General features: G+C 34.4%; 1 protein-coding gene across 1 annotated transcript in view; it reads left to right on the top strand.

Annotated features, from left to right (window-relative positions):
* The first annotated feature begins 5,508 nt into the window (after nucleotides 1-5,508).
* The window catches only part of LOC142982202 (uncharacterized), a 67,495-nt gene continuing 52,133 nt past the window's right edge, over nucleotides 5,509-20,870 (top strand). Inside the window, exon 1 of the mRNA XM_076128596.1 lies at nucleotides 5,509-5,710. The gene's annotated coding sequence lies outside the window, so the exon portion shown is untranslated. The remainder of the gene's footprint in view (nucleotides 5,711-20,870) is intronic.

Genomic DNA, 20,870 nt, shown 5'->3' with positions numbered 1-20,870 from the left:
ATTGGTACAGATGTTTTTAGGTTTAGCAACTTAGCCATAAGAATACACTTGACCAATATACTCTTGATCACTTAAAAACAAGTAAATAGTATTAAAAAGTTAAAGCATCCCATTTTCCACCATTTCACTTTACAAGTATGTATTTCGCCTTTCTGTAAAGCCATGTCTTTTCGATACGTTTCACCAAACTTCAATCTTTTCGAGTATGAAACCCGAAATTTTGGAAGTAACATTACAACTGACTAACAATTTCATATGTTCCATACAATACATTTTTAACAGACAGGTGCACGGAATTCAGACATCTGAGAAGTCCTGCCTTTTGATAGGAGTGTATGTATCAGTTATTGCAAAATACTTGAGATATTTGAATGTGTGAATCTTTTCTTCAAATGTTTTGATTTCATGACTATAAAGTACTTTAGAGACGCTCATAGTTAGTTCCACTCACTGGTTGGTAAACGATCTTTGGTTTGACCAACCTTATGAACATTACATATTAAATAAATTAGCTAAGCCCATCCGCACTTCGGAGAATTTCAACCATTTTCACTAAGCTTATAGGAAACTAGGGTCTGTTATAGGAAGAAAATCGTGTCAAAACAAGGCAAAATATTACTGTATTTTTACTGATGTCCACTTAAATAAATAAATATTAAATAAATATTTATATTAATAATACTTTCTTATTCTTTAAAAACACTCCTCAATTTCAAATCTACTTAATTTTTAGACCTAAAATAAATCAAGCTTCATATAAATCATACTAAACACGGAAAGAATGTCGTTTGTATGCAAATGAGTGTAACAGTCCTCGGTCCATTCTGCGTGATTCGATTAACTTAAAAAGGCTACACTGAAGAAGATATGAATTTATGTAAAGGCTTTTATACACTCGCCTTTGTGCTCACACTGTATTACCTATTTAGCTAGCACTATTTTCATTTGTATGTATATTTGGATAATGAAAACTTATTTTTGTGCAGATAAGATTTTTCTCTTTGATTCCTTTTTTAATAACTTACACAAAGTACTACCAGACCAGAAACAACTATTTGTAGATCGCATAAATAATTTATCTGTTTGTTTATCGAACCCATGACTTCCCGAAGTACTGGTACTGTACATACTGTAGTATTGCGACCATCTTAACCACTGCGCCACGGAAGCCATCAAATGCAGATGTTTGTGGAAATACAAAACATGAAGCAAATCAAAGTATATGATTACACTATAATCGTCTTCTTGTATAGAGACAATAATATTAAGTCAAACTTGACGACAATATAAGTACAATAGTAGTCTTACATATCTTATATACATATTATTATGTAGTTTTAAATAACGTATAGAAACTCGGACTTAAGGCTAAAAGACCACTGTAATAAAATCTTAGCATCCACTAAGCGAGCTAAGTATAACTAAGCTTTCGTAATGATAGCCCAGAGTCGTTTAAGTGTTTATTTTTAGATAAAGTCGCCTCTTCAGCCTAATGGTTACGATTACAACTTCTAAGTGAAATTGAGAAAACAAAGGCTATCAAAGCGTTCTTTAAAGCCCGTTTTTATTTGATACCTTCAAACTGGAATTAAAATCCTATTGCCTGGTTACGAGGCAACTGCTATAATTTCTGTCTCTTTATAGAATAAGCTAAAGTCGTAATTCTTTACCAAAAGATCGCGATTTAAAGCCCGTGTTTAAAATTTAATTTGAGTAGAACCTCAGTTCCCAAAAGTGATAGCTTCGGTACCTCTGTTTGCTTCATTCAATCGAATTGCATTGTCATTATTTGCCTGGTTGGGCAGGTCATTAATTCATTCTTTTGAGTTTCATGAAAACAACTCAACTGAACTGCCACGAATCAATGAAAGAAAATATCTACATTCAAGTTTAATACATTTTATCACCAATATGAAACTGATTCTTAGAGATCAAAACATTATTGAAAATAGGTCACACTTGGCTCTTACCGTTTGTCACCTAACTTATTACGTCGAGCGAACAAGGTGAAGAATTCCTCATTATAGGAAGACTAATTACATTTCATAAAGCAGTATTTTGCGTACGGGAAGAGTAGGTATTTAAGTTACAAAATGTAAAGAATTTAAGTAAAAACGTAGCTAGTTTTTGGAGTTATGAAATATAAGTTGAGTGAACTTTAAAATTGTTTGTAGCAGTTTAATTTTTCTACAGTTGAAAGCTTGTATGTACCATCTGGCTACATTTTATTTCATTCTTCTAAAAGAATAAGAAGCTGTCCGCTCAAATGCATTATTTCAGAATGCCTTATTATTTTCAGTCAGAAAACGAGGAAATTCTTATTGTATTATGTATAATCATGCAAGCAAAACACATGCAAGCGTATCGCTGCCATACATATAGTTTTACAAAAAACATATTGGAAAAGTTTGGAAATACGACAGACAAATATGGTGACAGTTCGCTGAAATATTTATACGTCTCAGTAGACTTCCTTACATGTTTTCCATACGAGTATCTTTACAGCGTGCGCTCTATCGATTCCTACCACTATAATTTATGGCAGGAAATATCAAACTGTATCGAAATAACGACATTCATCGCCATAATTCAAAAAGTTTGAAGCGTTTCGGCTCTGTGATCGCTTTTATCTGCATGTAAAATATTTGACAATTTAATATTTTTATATTTCACTAGCTTCTGCCCGCGAGTCCGTCCATGTTAAAAGGTTTCCCAGGATTCAAAAACCTATGTGTTAATCCAGGTTATAAACTTACTGTGCGTGTTATGTTGTACTTGGTATCGTCCTAATCCGTTCCGTAGTTTTTTTCGTGAAAGAGTAACAAACCTACAACCATCCTCACAAACTTTCGCACTTATAATATTAAAGTAGGACCAAACTATTTTAATGTTATGCCCAACAAAAGCCTTGTATAGTTGGCCGTCTGCAAAACGTTGTAACCTTTTTATTCCGAGCTAATTCTTATAAATTGCTTTAGGAGACTTATATTTTTCTTCTCCAGAATTAGCATAAAAGAAAAGTATTGTGTACTTTTAAAAACAGCGATTTATTCACGAACAAGAAATGGTTATACATAATTCGAATAAAGTCCTTTCTTTGTCATTTCATTACAAAACAAAATTTGAATTGATAAAATGAGATTTAAGCCGATTACAAATCTGAATTGATTGTTAAAAATATTTGTACTCGATTGAAAAGGCTGGCCCAAAATAAAAAAGCATCGTTCCACAGAATAAAAATTTGTAAATTCTGAACTCCTCTGTTGTTTATTGTTTAGATACATTACTGTAGTAGATAAGTTTGATTAAACTATGATAAAAAACTTTAGCCAGCTGGGACGTTACCCTTTATAATAAAGTAAACGTTTTTATAATTACTATTTACGTTTAAAACTTTTTTATCAACTCAATTTAACTATACAAAAAAGCAAGTCATGCATATTGAAGTTCGAAAAACTATTTAAGAGTATAAACGTCTAATACATGCAGATCGAAAGATCAAGAGGCGGTACTCAGCACAATCCAATTTCCTTCGATTCCGTTTTCCATTGCACTCTTAAATCCACCTCCAATAAACGCAAATCTAGCGTACGCGAAAAAAACGCAATTCAGCATAAAATGAAATGAGTTCTCGTATTTTGTTCAAGAAGCCCTCTAAATCTGGGCAAAACATGCTCGTACCTATAATGTACTTGAGTACCTTTTACCGTACAACTGAAGATGAATATACCACGATATACAGTAGTATGATAGTAGTAGAAGTATCCATATAATCGGTGTGTTTTACGAAACTCAAATTTTATTAGATCTTCTTTATAATATGGTAATCAGCCGTGGTGAACAGTAAACTAATAACAGGCTTACCCGAGTTTGAAGTCAACCTAGTATTTTCTTAGTCGTTTCCATAACATTTAACGACTGTTTGTTACAAATATAGCTGTGTACTACATCCGCTATCGATACCAAACGACACATGGTAACATAAGCACTGTCTGTATAAACTCAAGGACTCAGCGATATATTCAGTTAATACATCCCGCCGTTGGCAAAAAAGGGGAAATTGGAATTATAAACGCGAGATTCAATTTAGGTTCGCGCATGTTTTCTTCTCATTTTAATGTAAGAAACGCCCCCAAGGTAACGAAGAAAATATCGCCTCTGAACGTCCCAAGCGGATTGAGGCTGATTGACTATTATATTTTACTGAGAACTCCTGGGAGGTTGTGCTCGAGGCTTTTGTGTAATTCTATGATATTTTGGACTCTGCAGACAATCTGATAGTAAATTCACTTACTGTTATTGTAAAGGGGGACTCGGAATTTACTGACTACCGCGTATAAGGGGTAGATAAGAAACGTACATTGATCTACTTTCCATTTGTTAAGCTCATTCTAAATGAGTTCTTGCAAAGAAAAATAAAGTATATACATAATAAGTCTAAGTAAAAAGGTGTACCACCATTAATCATACGTACGACTTGTTCAAAATATAAACGTGCTTTACAAGACAACAACAAATTATGAGCGATGTAAATATTATGATACAACCGAGCACACCAAGTCGATTGATAATACCACATCACCTGCTACAACTCATCCTGTTCACATTAAATATGATCGATGTTGCACCACGACGATACGAAGTAATCTCAAACTTAAATAGCACTGCAATAACAACTGCCAACTATCTAACTATTCCGAGTATCCGAGCAACGAACTTTCATCAACCGAGTATAGAACAACAGGGAATAATTACATACGTTGCATACATTCCTCGTTCCCAGAACAGAAACTCTATTACGTTTGAGTGAAAAAATAAATTGAATATGATATGAGGGAATGCGGTGACATCCCTCGCAACCCCACGGCGCCAGGACCATATTCATTGGGGCTAAAAGCCGGCAGATATCATCCCCTACTTAATTACCATTTTAATTGAATTCACTCGCCAAATGAATTTTTCAGCGACTTTTTATTTAATTTTCACGTCTCGGAATATAGTTTGCTTTTCATTTCCAGTTATCACTGTGGCAAAATTAATTGTGGGTTATTAAATTACCATGCAGAATTTAGAGTGAAAAAATTAAGCGCTTTTCTCTGTTGCATCGCGGCGGACATTTTGTTACAAAAACTCTACTTAATTTTACTGCAGCTGTCCGCTTTTAAATTGCCGTTATTATTTCAGGAAAATTACATAAATTTTCATTATATTTTCGCAGCACTCCAAAACTTTTACTTGCATGTTGACTCAAGCGATTTCGACGCTGTTTCACATGGTTTCGTAAAATAAATAAAAAAGCTCAACTCTGGTTACAACACAGAAAAACGAATAGAAAAACATACAAAAATATTTTTTGTTAAAGAAATCCTTTAAGCAAACACGCATTATAGCAGTATCGCGATACTTTCATACAAACCTTAAGCTTAAACCTTTACACGAATAACCGCAAAGCCGCTTATAGCCTGCAGAAAGCGTTTCAGTACTTCAGGCTTCAGTCGCATGGAGGCAGCCTTCGACGTCGGACGTGAGTACCGCTGCCCTAGCCCTCAAGCTTCCCAACCTCGGAAAACTCTACGTAACTTCACAACCTACAACGAAACTCTACAAAACTGACACAATAGTTACTAAAAGTGATTTAGTGATGTTTTACGTAGTGTGAATTACTTTTGGATTGTTCCTAGCCGCAGTTAACCCGAATTAAAGTTGAAAGGTAAGGGTAACCCATGTCAATCTATTCAAGTTGGGGGACACTATAAATATATTTTGGCGTTATGAATTAGGCTTTAATCTATTGTGGTTTTGGACAAAAGTTTTGCAGTAAATTATTTGTACGGCATAGGGCCATTTTTCATATGTGTCAACAACTGAATACAGGAGTTATGTTGGTGACAGAAGTGATGTAGGTATTAATTTATATGATAGATGGTTCGCGGACTGAAATAGAATCACTTTGTCAGTTGTCTGTATCTCGTGAGGTTTATGCACTGGATGCGGGTCATGGGTACACTGTCCACTTTCAACTTTTCCAAGTTTTTCTAGCTCAACGATAAAGGGATACGACGATCTAAAAATAGATTACGCGGTCACTTACTCAGGGAGACTAGTTTTATTTTAACAGTACGATTTATTATAGAAAGAAAAGTAATGTTACTTAAAATAAATAAATACTCCGAAGGTTTTCTTTTAAATAAACTTCTTATAAATTATCAAGTTGTTTAAGTGAACAGCAAAAGTAATCAAAATCGTGACATGTCTTCTAAATTAATGCATAAGTATTCTAATAGCTGCAAATATAATAGTCTTAAACGTTTTTATTTGTCGGCATAGTATCTGAACAATTTCTACATTAATACATAAGTAAGTTGACTACAACCGACTAACTTTTCTCTTAACAATAATGAAGATAACACGACAGAACCGACACTTGTCACAACTGTTCACTAACTCACAAGTTAAAGCTAATGTGAACGCTACAATCACTTTAACCCAACTTCGTTCGTATGCACAATATAATAAGCCACGAAACTTGATTAAACACTTCACAATCAAAGTTTAACTGAATTAGCTGTGGCGGGTATTACCCGTAGTTTACCCCAATGGAGTTTGCATTAGGGTAAAATATTCTCATAACACCATTTACCCTCGCTTCTGAGGTACATATAGCGTTAGTTTATCTATTCAATAGCGTTTCAACTAATATAAAACACGCTATTGAATAGATAAACTATTGTTGTTGTAAACTCCTTTCTTATTTATTTTAAAATGTTATATATTTTTGAAAGAGCATTTGTGGTATTAAAACAGTAGATACAGATTGCAGGCACTCTCGCAACATTTTTTTGTGTATCACACATCTCGGTTCTGAAGGAAATCATGCACACGTACCAACGCTCTTGTATTTTGCACCTATGGCAATTGTACATTTGCAATTATTTGCAATAAACTCATTCGAATCTATACATTTCCTTTATAAAACCTTTATAAGTATACCGCAAAAAAAAACTTATTACCTGTTACTAAGCTTTTTATCTGCTTATTCCTCAGAAGCTAAACTAACTGAATACTCAAACTACTCTTTCCTTTGAGTGCTAAATAAAGACATAATTCCCTCAAGAACAGTAAACTATTCCGGGTTGAAATGTTTCCTATGTTGTTCACCGGCAAACTTTTAACAAACGTTTACAACTGTTTCGTAGTTTGTGCGTCAAAGAACTAGAAACTGACAAACATTGCACTGAACAATTTTATTAGTATTTACCGTCCAGGTTTAGAACAGTCTTTGGAATATGCTAATGGTTTCGGAGAGACTCATTAAGGCGTAACCAAATAAGCAACTAACGCAAATACAGTGCTTTGAGAACTGCACGGCTTTCGTGAGGAAATAATTCTCTGATGCTAAATATAACTGTGTAAAAGAGCTACATTAGCATCGCAACAGTATCACATAATGTTTGGTCACGCGACGAACATGAAACGGCCGAGAACACCGTAGATAAGCGTAATATAGGTTCATGAAAAATTCGACTTTCGTACTGGGTAAAGTCTTTGCTAGACCATGTTACATGTTCGTTCAATGGCCGTAAGATTTCACCACAACTATTTGTATCGAATTGAAAGCCTGGCAGGTAATAATAGTCTTGTAAAACTACACCATTTAGTTATATTTTTAATGCCATTTGAACCACGGTCACACCATTTATACATACAGCCGTCAGCCAGTTTCACCATTTCTATATAGGGATCGGTTAGCTACTTTAAGTGTATAGATTTTTTGATTTCCATACGTCAACAAACTGGCATTATCCTATTACACGAACGATGCATTGAACTAATAAAAGCAATAACCTAAACTATTCGCATATAATAACAATAAGATGCATTAAACAATAGCGTGAAACTCGAAAGCGATACAAAGATAAATATCTGTTGGGGAATTCCTCACAATTCGAATAGCCATTGTTGTGGTCGGACAGTACATTAGTCTGGAATGATAGTCCTGTTGTCAACCCAATATAAATCGACTATATCGCATGGAAAAGTCGAGAGCCAAACAAAAAATGTGTTCGCATTTCTTTGAATCAGTGAACCGATTTCAGTATTTTTTGCAATGGAATAATAGTTTCTTTTGAATAAATATTGTATTATGCAATATGAAATTGAATTCGTTTTACTTTGTTTAAGATATAACTTCGAAGTTTCGTCGAGTGTCCACACGAACATCGCCGACGTGTCTTGTGTTGGTGGCTCTCAATTTTAAAATAACCATATCTGTGACTTGTAGACTGCTTAAGACACGGACATCAATTCGAAAAGACAGGAGGCGGCGGGTTATTGCCTTTGGTGTATACTCTATTAGACCTACCGAAATATCCGTCAAAATTCTAATTCGACGAATAAATACATCTACTAATATAAAAGTCGGCTCTAAATAGACTTAACCTAATTTTTAAGTACCGTAACACTAACAAAATGTAGCTCGTAACACGTACTGAACGTTTTCGTGACAAATAAACGCTAGCCGAACATAGCTTACAATAGATAGGCAATTTGGTACCGGCCTAAAACTTAATCGTCTAACTGTAATGGCCATCCAAACGGTCGTCAAATTGATGGTTCAACCCATTTTATCCAGCGGGGCGTTAAAGCCTCGACAATCGGAATTAACATCAGAAATCAATTAATTGATTTCTAACGCCGAATAGGCTCAAATTCGACTATAGTTAGACAATTAGAGAGGTCGGCGCGCTCGAAGCCGTAAATTTTGTATACAGAACTAAAATAGCGTTGTGCATTTATCTTGGGCATTTGTACCACTGTTGGCGAGTGAGGTGAGTTCATCTTTATATAATAAAACTAGCTGACCCAGCAAACGTTGTTTTGCCATATAAATAAAAAAAGTGTGACTTAGGGGGTATGAAAAATAGATCTTGGCCGGGTCTCAGACCTACTCAATATGCTCACGAAATTTCATGAGAAACGGTCAAGCCGTTTTGAAGGAGTATGGCAACGAAAACTGTGACGTGAGAATTTTATATATTAGATAAGACAAAAGTAATTATAATGGTACTTATTTAAGAAAATCTTCTACGATTAATACACGAAGTGAGTGTGGTGAATGTTGTCTTCTGAAAAAGACGAATAAATAAGGTTAATATTCCGCAGTCGAGTTTCCATACTCCTCAATACTTTTCCAGGTAATAAATACACAATTCTTGAGAAAAATATGTATTTCTTCGAAAAAGAATCATTTATCATAATTCAGAGGATTTATGCTAAGTAACAACTGACAAATGGTGATGGATGGGAAAAACAAAAAGCCGACAGTTTTATAAAAGCTGAAAGAGACTTATGTTCACAATTCCATTCAAATTGATTTGTTGATAAATGTATTACTTTCAAGATGCAGCTACAAAGAACTAGAGCAATACTGTACTTACAAACTAAGTTATAACGCATTTTGAAATTCTACTACAACTATACGTTACTCATGACTATGACCCGACTAACTGAGCTCAAAGTCCCATATCAGGAGTGGTTTCACTTCAGTGCTGTAGTACATGGAATTTGAGGAAGATCTAACAATCGCAAACCAATGTTTTATCGATTGAACTACGGCCCTTTTAATTACATAATTAGTTCTAGTGTCTTTGGAAACAATAGAATAAATAGTAACGCACACAACGCGCAAAAAGTCCGGCGCGTTACTACATCTAATTGAGTAAGTTCTATTTTCACAGACTAAAAAGTGCGTCAAGGATAGTCTGTCGTCTGCGCTGCACCTTAAAAAAGCAATTTTTGTAGTATCAACAGTGAACAAACATGCTTGTATTTTATGAACTTCTAAAATGTATTTTTTTTTTCCAAGTACTCACTTGGTTACTCGTTCAACTCGCTACTCCATTGAAGAGACAAATGCTTTACAGAACAATCAATCGATCCGCCGTGACGCGAGGGCACAAACACTAGAATAGCCATTCATTAACTGACTGCTGACGCCCGACAATTTGCCAAAACACGGCTTATACTCGTTACAAAGGCTTTGTACAGCACGTTCATCAATACCTATAGGCCTATATTTACTATAGATACATAGTTTAATGATTCTGTATTTAAGGTAATATTGGCGAAAATACACCCGCATGTTGCCATTTACAATATGATAATCCAATGCAATAGGGGGTAAGCCTATCGCAATATACCGGACACATTACACCACTCTAAGCTTATATTGAGAACATTCTAAAATAAACTATTAAATACCAATATTACAACTCCCGAGCCAGAAATCGAACCCGATTCCTAGTGAGCAGCAGTCACTACCGCCTAGTCTACAGAGGAGGACAAAAATCACAGAATTTGTTGAAGACAGCCAATCTATTTGTTGATCTTTTGCCTGTTTGTCTGTCACGCCTAAACTGACTCTGTCACGCCGAAACTCAACATATGAGTTTGTAGTTCATATGTGGTATTTTTTTATATAAAACTGTTTTTATTTTACATCAATGCGCTACCAATTTTAATAATTTCACCGAATACGACCCCAATCCATTTCGGGGAAATTTGTTGCTATTGGCAGTTGGGCCTTTTACATTATTACACCTACTTTCATACATGCATAATTTTATCTGTGCCAATATCATAGATTAAATATTCTGTATGATGCGCTCTCACGACTAAACTGCTGAGCCGATACCAATAAAAATAAGTATGGAGATTGTTTAAAACTACAGAAAAATAAACAAAACAGAACAAATAGGTTTAATAAAATCAAAATCGAATCATTTATTGACTAATAAAATTACTGAATCTACCACTAGCTCAAAAAGGGGTAGAGTGTTATGAGAAGAACTAGCAAGAAACTCATGGCCACTGTTTACAATCGCCAATATTTTTAAAAGTTAACTTACTTGACTGCCAATTTACCCGTTTTAAAATTTCATACGGTTCAGTATAACAGACTGGTTTCCTCAATTTGTTCCGTTTGGATACAATATCGAACTAACGATAGTTAGTTCCCTATGTATGCCTTAGCCTCAGGCCAGTGGAGTGTTGCTTTAAGATCGTTTGCTTAACTGTCTATGTAGATATAAAGCAAACAGTCCTGATTGTCGCTTGATTGTCATACCGATCGTATAGAACAACTACAGTTGGACTCAGTCCAGGCTCTGCTATAGATATATAACCTATATCTAAACGAAATAATGATTTAAACTCTGTCTTATCGACTTTTTCTCATGTGACAATCTGTAAGCAAAAAACTCCTTCTGGATATCATCTCCAGATGTGTTTTATTTCGCTAAAATCGGCGCAACCATTGTCTGTGTCAAAATAATATAAAAAAGATCATAAACGAACACTCTTACTATATTACCAAATATCGTTTTCAAGACCCATAGTCTGCTTAATGGTTTCAAACGTCTTGTACTATTCATTAAGAAGGAAGCGATAACTAGCGTTTATTAATCAAATATTAACTGAATAGCAAAGTGTCAGGTGGTCCTAGTCCCACGACACGAGGAAATAACTTCACATAAGCATACACTCGCTCTTACTTACACTTTCACACAAACTTGTGCTTACTCAAATATTATCTTCGTACATTTTAAATAAGGTTTTTAGCACCGTTTGGTTTATTACAATGTTGTGTATCGTTATTCAATATTATTTTATAGAAGTAGCAAAGGGTGGAGACTTTTGCCCAGCAATGAGACGGTAACAGTTTAAAAAAAGTAATTCGCCCGCGAAGCAAATGGTGAAGACTCCAAAACCTGGACAACGCACCATGACTTCGCGAAATAACCTATGTATTAGAAATAACTACTACTATCACTTGCTATAACGCTCAAGGCAGACATCGTGCGGAAACCTTGCATAGCTGAGATTTCTTTGAACATTTCTTGAAGAAATAAAATATCCCCAACCTGCACTTGAATAACGTGAAAAACTCTGACTTAATATCTTTCTAATGCTGAACTGAGACAAGAACACAATTGTGAAACAATGATGGTTTTCCTTTATTATTATTAGAAGGAAGTTTTTGCCATGAAAATGTTGTCAATCTCCACCGTAATAGCGTAATAACAAAAGCTTTTCCGCGTAAATCTCTATCGCCATTTTAATTAAGAGCGTGTTGCAACTACGTTTTGTTACGAGAGATAAGGCAAGCCCTTTATCCCGCCCTAACACTTCGGAACAAGGACAAAACAATGAACGCCATTATGTTACATCCGATCATTCGCTGTTCCATTGTTTGTATCGTCGAAATAAAAATAAAGGAGCCAGTTAATGTACTACACATTGGATTGTGGGAATCCATTTCAATTATTGTTAGTAGAATAATTACTTCTGTATAGCTTTACATTTATTTAGTGAACGATTTCGTAGTACATTAAGTTTAGCTATAAAGCGCCCTAAGTTTACGACCGCAGGTGTTAATGTCTTTTAAAATTTAGCTATTTCGATGCAAGAAAAAGTACATCAGACACGTAACCGTTTGGCCTCTACCATTTAATGGCCATTGGCCGAACTCCAAAAGTCATTGCACAAAAGGAACATTCGAACTTTTGAACTTCCATTTTTGAAATTATCATTTCATAGACTAAACTTTTTTGAAGATGGCAGCAAAAATATTACATTTTTATTTCGAGAAATTCATTTTTGGAATTCTGAACATTTGAAATTATTTTTAAATTTAAATGGCGGCTGTTGTCAGAACCAATAAACACTTATAAATATTTAAAACTTTAACAAATTACTATTCCACTCCAGAATTTTGGTTTCATCCCGGAACAAGAGAAGGTAGGTCAGAATAAGTGGAAATTCCTGGAACAAAGATTGTAGGTTTTACAGGACAGCAAACTAACCCCAAAAGAAAAAGACAAATAAATTAAAACAGTTATGTTTTATCGTTATAAGCTTCAGGTGAATCGTGATTCGTGTATGAGGCAGTGTTATCGATCGGTGTCGTGCCACTCGGTCACTAGCCCTACAACATATCGATTTTACCACTAACATTTAGACATTTATTGTTGCCACAAGTAAATTGTGACGATAGCGCGCCGTGCGTAATACTAGATACTTGATGTACGCACTACGGTTAAATAATGGATACAACCTTGAAAGCTTACATGAATTTATTTTATTTTTTCTTCGTGACGTACTTTTTCTTTATTAATATAACTTCATATGATGATATCCTTACCTACACTCGGCCAGTGTGGTGAACTCAAGGTCTTAACCCTCTCTCATTCCGGGAAGAGACCCTTGCCCAGCAGTGGGGCAGTGGGATGGGTTCAATTTATTTATATGTTTTTTATATGAATAACGATAATCTCTAAGTGAATTGCATATTATTTGCGTATTATATGTTTTTGGTAAACATACCAACATTAACTAATTACGAAAATCTACAAACAAAATTCTGTAACACGTTTCTGAAAAACACGGTCAAAAGAGATTGAATACAATAACAGCAACTCTTTATATTAATGAGGAAAAAACAGCGACCTACAAAAATTATACCGTGACGTAACCTTATTAAATAATTATTATCCTGGCACACTCACACACACACACACCTGCGTAAAAGCAACTCAACTAATGGTCGGTGTCGGGCCAACACGCGATCCATCATTTAGGAGCGGCTGCAACAAAGAAGCCTTGATTTATTTACTGAGATTAGCGGGAAATATCAACATACAGCCACTCTTATTAATCACACTACTCAACGTGACTTATGTACTTACATTTGCTTTTTATTTGTGTGAAACGGAACTTCCAATAAGAAGCCAAGTGCAAGCTGACTTTACAAGCAATTGATCCATATTTTCTGTTCTTTGTTTTCTTATTAACTTTCAACTGTATTGTATTTTTATCAAACTATTCGCTTTCGTGTCTGTCCTGAACTTATTAAGTAGTCTGCTGTAAAATGAGTTTATTAGAATTTATGTACGAATCTATAACAATATCATAAAATGTGTTCGTTATAAACTTGCTTGCTTCTTAAAATCCTTTGTTCTTTATATAGCTGCCGAGCTACTGTATTTGAAATCGATTTCGTAAATGTATTTTAACGTGCTAATTTAGTTAGACTTAAATTCTAGCTATTGTCTCAGATAAAATAAGGATTTATAAAATTTTGTTAATTAACCAGCAAAAGTAACCGAAGAAATACAATGAAAACCGTAAAGCTTTTATCACTGTAAGTTCAGAAATCACAACTCCTTTTCAGGTTAATTCATGCGCATATTCTTTTGTGATACAGTAATGAGTAGCGACGGCTCACTAGAGGATACCTCTGCATTGTATTTGCATGTTTCACTGCAGTCTAACTTAATAAAAATGTTATGCTGCCTCACTTAATCCCTTGAGATAGAAAGAGACGTAAAATATAAATAGTACGCCGTAAAATGTTATAAAAAGTGTAGGAATCCTCCCTTTTACAGCGAACAATATTTTATGACACCTATCAATGAAACCCAATCTGAATATTTAGGAGGTCTAATGTGCGTTTCGGAAGGGCGAAGATATCGTGCAATATTCTAAGTTAATGGAATACGAATCGCCTTTCTATTTATATCATTAAAGACAGTTACTAAGCGGATATAACAATCGGTTCCTCGACTTCTGAATAAGTATCGATTAACGTAACTAGTGGAAGGACAGGGTTTTTTTTAATATAATTGTGGCCACTGTTACCTAAAAGTCTTGAATAAGCTTTAATTTAATTATAAAGTTCGTTATCCAAATAGGTACAATTATTATAAATTTAACGAGTTATCTTTGTTTAACAATACAAATATAAAACTAATTTAACTAAAGCAAGACACCGAGGCAGTGGTTAAAACAAGTCTAGAAACAAAATGTAATGTATGCAACAAACTGCAGCTTCGTGCTGTGTTGTTTGCTTACTGTAATGCTAAAAAGCTTTTAGCATACAGCCTACACTGGCTGAAACACAACTGGATAGTAGGACAATAATACTTTAAGAAATTGTATAGACAATGTAATGTAGCCGTAAAATAAACCATCAAAATAATGTTTTTGCATGAGAACGACTCATGGCTAGCTGTCGGTAAACGAACGGGTCATGCAACCTTTAGTACCATTTGATGAGTGGTCCACCAATCATACGACAAATAAATAGTAGTTAAGTTAGTCTGATTTTTCCCTCTTCTAAAACAATTGGAATTTCAAAAAATCAACTGAAATGGCGTCAAAAAATCACGTAAATAGGTTTTTTTCTGATTGTATCAACACATATACATCGGAATTGGTACTATAATATTCTGATTTGTGTATCGTCAAGTTTCATCATAAAACGCGAACGTGCTGTATTCCAAAAATTCAATAAACAAACTTGAGCGAATATTTTTCATGGATGGAGTTAATTTAACTTTTAAATAAAGCTTCGGTTATATTATACTTTGATATAAAAATTCGTAGTAATTATAACTTCGGCGGGAAAATGTTATTGTGCGGTGGTAAATAAATAATTTAATTGCCTTCGTGGCCTCCACCTGGGTCTGGTTCTTATTATACCGATTATAGAAAATTACGTTGAATGTTCTTTTTATTTTAACGAAGATACTTTTGTTGGTAAATTGGTTTTCTCTGTGAATATATTTTATTTTAAAACCTTATAAACGTTAATTATTATTAAAACTTTTTTCAACTCACTAAAGGACATCAGTGCCTCGATTCTGTACAACTATCGACTACCGACAACCGGCTAGCTATCGAAATTTTGACATTTAGAATGTACTGCCAAAATGTTTCCTACGACATCCGCCAGAGGCGCTGATCAGATTTTCATACAAAATTTCTCGATGACAGCTCGTTTGTCGGTAGACGATAGTTGTAGAGAATCGGGCTACAGGTTCCTTTAGCTTTTGCCAATCATTCACTATTTAACTTCTTCTGGTTTAAAAAATAACGAGTCATGAAGAGCAACTAATCTACAAACTTTGCAGAAGCCTTAATTAAGTAGAACATACATTTATTAAAGTTTTATTTTGATTAGTTCAAATATTTTGTCCCTAGTATTCATTCAAAGACTTCACGTTTTCAGGAAGCCATAAATGCATAGGCGCGGCTAAAATAATATAAAGTCTGAAGAAACTTGCGTGTTTCACGAATAGTGGCATTATTTAGTCGCCTGTAATGGGAACTGCCATGTAGTGCCGTGATTATGGAATAAAAACTCGATTGTTATGTTATGTTAATTATAAACTATAAAATACCTTGCATTAAAACATTTGTATCATGATTTAATTACAACAAGTATACAAATAAAAAAGTCGTTTTGCTTGCATGGCTGTTAGTTTCCACATAATTATATTCAAAACTTATTTTAATAATACGGCTTCTGCATTATTAAGATATTTTCAAACACATACTATGACTATGACAATTTAACAACAGCATTATATGAATGCGAAAGTTTGACGTATGGATGTTTGTTACCTCATCACGCAAAAACTTCTAAACCGCTTTTAATCGGGACACAAATAGTTTATAAGTTGGATCGTATTTTTTACCCCGGGAAATGTTTATACGTGGATGAAGTCGCGGGCTGATGAGCTAGTATTACTTAGAAGATTAAAATCTATAGCAAGCCGAGCCGATTTTATAAAATGTATTAAATAAATCTGCCATGTGATTCCAAGTAATCCTAACTAGAAATGAAAGCTCCTTAACGGATGTTAAGAGAGCGAGTATAAACCATTATAAATTTAATGGCCACCTGCGTCCCTCTTACATTAATCCCTCTACCTACTAGCATCATGTGTTATTATTACATTGCAATTTGTGGGAAAATTATTATTACGGTCATATTAGAAAAAAAAAACTATATTATTTTATATGTTGGCAAAGGCTACTCTCAACCCTTTAAAATGCCAGTCCAATCTCGTCTTAATTTTTTGTGCCAACGGAGAGACAATAAGTAAAAAAAACAGCAGAATAAAGACTTAAAGACCTTATCCTCCTTACATACAGACATCAAATCGGGCTATGATCAACAAATCACTGCATTCAATAAAAAACAATCCAAAACAGTCTGATAATGTTATCTACCAAAAGCAAACCAAGATAGCTCTAAAACTTTATCTCTTATCTGTACTGTCAAAACGACACTTACTTGAGCAAATCAAGCCTTAAATACAGTGGTAAGAACATAAATATCAAAATCTGAAGTGTCAAGTTATATCTTTATGAGGGTCTGTGTTGATCGTGACTATAAAAGTCACCTATAAATATTGTATTACCGATATTTATTTTTTTTATTTATTTATTTATTTATTCATTTATTTCAGGCAACTGAGGCCCATAGAAAATACAATAAACAAATTACAAATAAAAAATATAAATATACTATATACTAGAACTATGCCTCTATCCTATTTATTGAAAGGTCCGTTTTAATGTCAACGGTTACAACTGGCCGTGGGGTAAAACGTGGTTGTGTGCGACACTAAAATACTGGATGACACTTTTAGTGCTTTGGAAATAAAGCTAACTTTACATACATACATACATAGGTAGACAAAAAAGTATGCTTTAGTCCCTGCCCACACCAATGGAGAAAAGGTGAGGTTTTATGTTTGTATGTTAACTTGTTATATTTTCCGACATTCACCTTAATATTATAATGCAACGGGTCTTAAGCGCGGCTGAATAGTAAAGGTTACGATACCTTTTTTAATACTCGACGTTTTGGCCGAGTAACATCGATGTAGGCAAGGGCGGACTCAGTTCGTCAGGTGTTGTGTACAAGTTGAGATAGTTTAAAATCGTTTCTCCTTATTCGTTGATAAGATTTTACATATATAAAGTAATGCTAGTAAAAGAGCGAAATGAACAAAGATAGACCATTTCGATCTTTTACCAAAAACAGTTGGTGTACCTAAATTTCCTTTAAGTTTTTACAGTAACATAGTTTATTGTTCCGCACTACATCTTACTAAAGGCAGTGCAATCAATTAATGTTAATGAATATAAAAGCTGGATAAAGTTATTGTAGTTTCATCGTCCTCTATGTCGCCCACTCCATTCATCTGAAGGAATTTAATTAAAACCTACAAAGGATTAATTACAAGAGATTTTTATATTACGATCATTTTTATACTGTCATGTCAAAGACTGATCTCGTAAATTTCTTTATCGTATAATATTTCGACGTTAGGATAATTAGAAGGGATGACTAGAAACCACGAACTAATAAGAGTCCTTTGACGGCAGTGGGACCATGTACTGATCAGATTTCCAGACAAAATTTATTTAATAGGTACCCGGTTGTCTATAGTCGGTACCAGTAGGAAATCGACCCTCTGGTTAAATCTCGGAAAAAGTTGTTGGCCCTCAACTAGACTAACTGCTGAAAGATAGTAGGTATATTATGTGAAAAATATTATCTTAAAGTGAGACTTACTACATCGTGGCATGAATAACACAAGGACTTTCTTATTCCATTTGTACTTAACTCTCGCAGTTGTGCACAACTCACTTGCCTCAGCTTCAATAGAGAGTCGCAAAGACACACATTAACACACTTTCAGTACAAAATTACAATTTCAACTCATGCAGCGTTTTCACATAGTCGGTAAAGTCAGTCGCTTCTGTAACGCAGTATACGATTGCATCATTGAGATCTCAGATTCGAATCCCGGGCGGAGCTAATAATTTATTTCTGGGTATTTCTGCAAAACACTTCTTGATGATTGCCCGAAGTTAAGAAGTTGAGGTCGTAGACCTCCGTGTCTCGAAGAACACGTTAAGCCATCGGTTTTGCGCCTGTCCTGTCGCTTTTCATCCGAATATGAGAGAGGAGGAATAGAGAATGTATCAGTGTAGCATTCACTTAGATAATATAAACAAGTCGTTCACATGCCTTGTAATAAAACAAACTGCCCTAGCCGAATATTCGCTAGGGCATAATTATTACAGTCCGTCGTCACAATTCTTACACGATTCAGGTTACTTAAACAAGGTTCTAGTATTAGTTTATACTCAGTAGGTCAAGCGGCAGACCTGAGGAAACTTACAATTAGAAATATGACGCTATTCGTTACCAACTAGTTGATTTTAAAATACTTTACACGTACTTACCGTTTTTAACAATGTTGCAAGTTGTTTGGTGCCGGCACCAACAGCATTTATTTCTACTGACTATAAAAAAAAGAAAAAGTTAATTTGTGTTTTGTAACCTCAACACTTTTTACTAGGTAGACCGATTTTGTCAAACAAAATTTGGTAGTAAATACTTTGTAAACATTGACGATTTGATCATGATTGTGTTTTACGTTAAAGCCTTTTTTTTGCAACAATTATTGATAAATATTCATATAAAACCTGTTGAATTTTAAATATACTTGACTCATTGTATCCGTTTTCCAATCTGGAAACTTTTAAAAGAGTTTTCACTCCTGCGAGTTGAGAGACAGTTCCTCGTAAATGGCATTACGATTTACATTCATATTTGAATATGGGTACTACACGCTCTATACTATACATATTGTATTTGGAATTCATTCGTATATAAACGCCGTCATATTATTTCAGCATACACCTTTTATCTAAAACTAGCTGACCCGCGCAACTTCGCTTGCGTCATCTAAGAGAATGGGTCAAAATTTTCCCCATTTTTGTTACATTTTTCATTGCTACTCCGCTCCTAATGACCGTAGCGTGATGTATATAGCCTATAGCCTTCCTCAATCAATGGGCTATCTAACTCAGAAAGAATTTTTCAAATCGGACCAGTAGTTCCTGAGATTAGCGCGTTCAAACAAACAAACAAACTCTTCGGCTTTATAATATTAGTACAGATACATTTTCAACTAACTAAAGTTATTTTAAACACGTCTTCATAACTTTAAAATGCAACTCAAACGATAGTAAATTACAGTTCTGTGACTTGGCTCGTACTCTCCCGAATGACCAAAAGTTTTAGAGTAAAATACTTAAGTTATAATGACCAATACTCTAAAGTACAAAGTTATTAAACTTGGATGATGTTTTAAGTCACGATGTTGGGGTCGAACCATGATATTATGTTGTTGAGGTAAAAGTTATTTTCTTGGCCATTTATAGATCTATCTATATCTGTGATATTTTAGCTGAGAAAAAACCGCGGTGGACATTCTCCCATTCATGCTTTTTACGTCATTAAGATTTCTCTTTCGTTGCTTACTTTCTGTGTATAGACAATGATTTATCTATTTGATAACAATATCTCGCTCCTTCTTTCACGCAATGCGTTTAAAAAGATACAAAGAATCTTCTTATGTTGATCTTACTAAACTGACCTGTAATTGCTTATACATAATATACATAGGTGTTCTAAAACTAGCTTTATTACATGTTCCATAAACGCCGTAGTTCATTAAATACCGTTCAGGAATAAAGTACACACCAAATATCGCTTCGGAACAAAGAACAAAATATATTGAGTACTTACGAACATACAATAGGTACAAGTAAATAATCAATAACTATCTGTAAATAATTCTGTAGTAACACACAAATATTACATAGTGGAAGAAATTGTTCGTGGATAATAATCAACTAATTGGTTGGAATATATCACGTTTTTTTGGTATGAGATTTAACGCTATTGATTAGATAAACTTTCCTTAAATGTACCTCAGAAACCGGGGACTAGTCAGCGCGGTGGACTCAAGGTCTAACTCTCGTTCAGGAAGAGACCCTTAACTAGCAGTGGAAAAAAATATTATAAATGCGAAAGTTTGTTAGAGTGTGTACGTATGTTTGTTACACTTGTTGTTCACGGAAAAACTACTGAATGGATTTTGATGTCATTTGGTACACAGATAGTTTATAACCTGGATAAACCGAAAGAATACATTTCT

Source organism: Anticarsia gemmatalis, chromosome 21, assembly GCF_050436995.1.
Source record: "Anticarsia gemmatalis isolate Benzon Research Colony breed Stoneville strain chromosome 21, ilAntGemm2 primary, whole genome shotgun sequence".
NCBI lineage: Eukaryota > Metazoa > Arthropoda > Insecta > Lepidoptera > Erebidae > Anticarsia > Anticarsia gemmatalis.
This window is presented reverse-complemented; position numbering and strand designations above follow the sequence as displayed.